Raw genomic sequence first — 3,221 nt, forward strand, 5'->3', positions numbered from 1 at the left:
AAAACAGTACTATAGGTCTTAGTTGAGGAACCGGTTTTTCGCTTCTGTAAAATTACGAAATTATGACTTGATTTAGTTTACCTTCGAGGTCCAGATATAATAAAATCATCACCATCATCATAATCAACAATTATCAATCCACTGCTGGATGAAGGTCTTTCCAAGTCTTCTCCACAACTATCTAACTTGGGCAATTCTTTTCCAGGTTACTCCTCAGTGGTTATTGATTTCGTCACGCCTTTTTGTATGCGGAGGTTTCCTAGGCTGTTTTTGTCTCGTGGTATCCAGTCTAAAATTGTTTTCGTCCGTCGATCATAATTTCTTTTTGCAATACGTCCAGCACACTTTCCATCTCATATTAAATTATTTCATTAGCACCACTAGTATTCATTTCTACATATTTTGGCTACAAATAGTTCGAATTCGCTACTTTCGGAGTACAGACACGCTACTTTTTAATCCTCGGATCTGGCAACATGACTAAATAATTTAAATCAACACAATGTGAGGACCCCCATTTGGTCTAGCGGATAGCACGCTTGATTTCGGTTCGCATGGTCCCGAGTTCGATTTCCGGTAGGGGTAATTTTGAACGACCGAAGTGGTTCGGATTCCACTATAATCATTAGCTCCACGTCTCCTTTAGCCGCCCTAGCATAACTGTGGGACGTTAAACTAAAACAAAACAAAACAAAACAAAAATGAACACTGTGTATTACTAACTGTAAGTCCTTGAATAATTGCATATAGCTATGAGGTGGTCAAACTAAAGCAAGTGAAATGTAATTAAGGTGTAATTAGAACTTTTACTTAAGCACGTTCTTAATCTAAAGTGTACACCAGGCTTAAGGCTTAGGGGGAACAACTAGTGTTACTGAAAATGTATCAGTTACATTTAATTTCAGTTACAATTTGCATTTACATGTATTGCTGGAACGAAGACTTAAACATTAACATTATAAGTAGCCCACAGACTATGAAAAACGTCGTCTCTTGAAAGCATCCTTGCACCATAAAACTAATTACGAGTAATTTTAAAATATTTTGCAGTTTATCTACGTTATTTGCACATATTTAGAATAATATTTAGCAATTTATTTAAGTGGGCAACACTGTTTAGAAGAATGTAACTCCAGTTTCCTCCAGTTACCTCCCTTATGGGAGATTTATATAAAGGAAGTCCCGGCCTTAGAACCCTGTGGACTGTTTCACTAATTTTGTTTTGAGTGAAAATTGTTTGAAATAAGATTATGTATTATGATGGCTCGTGCCAAAATGGCCGAATTAGTCTTTTTTAATTATAATTGTTTTACACACTGTTAATGTAATAAGGAAGGATAAGCGGCGCATGAACATATTGAAATTGAATCATAGTATATTAAAATTGTAACCAACTAACTAACTAACTAACTCAATGGCCTATGGAACCCGGAGGTTCAGTGCCGCGTTCACAAAAGCTCTCCACTGACTTCTATCCTTAGCTAATTGCATCCAGTTTCTACTTTGTATTCCTATCTCTGCGAGATCCATCTTAATATTATCCTCCCATCTGCGCCTAGGTCTTCCTAATGGTCGTTTTCCTATGGGTCTTCCAGTCAAGACTTTGAAAGCGTTTCTACGTTCTTCCATTCTAGCTACATGACTTGCCCACCTAAGCCTCCTAGACTTGACAACCCTAACAATGTTGGGTAAACCGTATAAACTATGTAGTTCCTCGTTATGAAGTTTCCGCCATTCCCCATTCTCGTTTCTTTTGGATCCGAATATTCTTCTCAGGATCCTGTTCTCAAATACTTTCAGTCTATGTTCTTCCCTCAGAGTAAGTGACCATGTTTCGCAACCATACAGAACAACAGGCATGATTATCGTTTTATATATTTTAAGCTTCAAATTCTTCGACAGAATTCGCGACGACAAGAGATTTTGAACCGAATAGTAACACGAATTCCCTGCTTTTAGTCGACATTTAATTTCTTCGTGAATATGATTTTCGTCTGTTAATATTGATCCTAAATATTTGAAAGTATCCACTTTATCAAAAGTATTATTTAATATTTTAACACCTCCACAATTTGCCGTATTACGGTCCCGACGCACTTCCATGTATTTAGTTTTCTCTGCATTTACTTCTAAACCCATGTCCCTGCAAGCGTTTAATAAGATCTCTGCATTTATTTCTACTGTTCTCCTATCATCCCTTATTAAATTTACATCATCAGCATATGCCATAACCTGGTGAATACCGTTCAACTCTAGGCCCTGGTTGCTATCTTTGATTTTCCTTATGGCGTATTCCAGAACAAAGTTAAATAATAATGGCGACAACGCATCTCCTTGTTTCAGGCCATTTTCGACGTGAAAGCTCGTGGACAAAAATTTTCCTACCCGGACTTTACTTTGGGATTCATTTAAACATATCTTAATTAATCTAATTAGCTTTCTCGGTATTCCAAGTTCTGTAAGAACGTTGTATAATGTTTCTCTCCTAACCGAGTCGTACGCCTTTCTAAAATCAATAAATAGTTGATGTACCGGGGTATTGTATTCCCACTTTTTTTCGAGTATTTGGCGAATGGTAAATATTTGGTCGATAGTTGATCGATTTCGTCTAAATCCGCACTGATAATCTCCAATAATTTCATCTGTGTATGAGGTCAATCTTGCTAATAGAATATTTGAAAGGATTTTATAGGATGTTGACAGAAGAGAAATGCCTCGATAATTATTACAGTCAGTTTTGTCTCCTTTCTTGTGAATTGGAACAATGATTGATTCTTTCCACTCTTGTGGCAATTCTTCCTTGTTCCAGATAAGGAGAATGAGTTTGTGTATCTTGTTCCACAATTTTTCACCTCCAGCTAAAATTAACTCAGCCGGAATTTCATCCACACCCGGAGATTTGTGTTTCTTTAATTTCTTTATAGCGGCTTCTACTTCTACTCGATTGAGTTCTGGAATATACGGTTCTGCGGTGTGTATCTCCTTTTCTCCACGCACATTAGTTTTTGGCTGCGTGTTCAGCAAATCGTCAAAGAAATCTTTCCATCTATTTAAGAGGCTATCCGTATCAGTGAGAACTGTTCCGTCAGCTTTCTTTAATATATAAGCACGAGGTTGATAGCCTTTCTTAAATTCGTTGATCCCCTTATACATGTCCCGAATATTTTTATTTTTACTATTATCTTCAAGCTCCTTAATTTTAGCTTTCAAAAAATCGCGTT

Source organism: Thermobia domestica, chromosome 18 (assembly GCF_964235325.1).
Source record: "Thermobia domestica chromosome 18, izTheDome1.hap1.1, whole genome shotgun sequence".
Taxonomy (NCBI): domain Eukaryota; kingdom Metazoa; phylum Arthropoda; class Insecta; order Zygentoma; family Lepismatidae; genus Thermobia; species Thermobia domestica.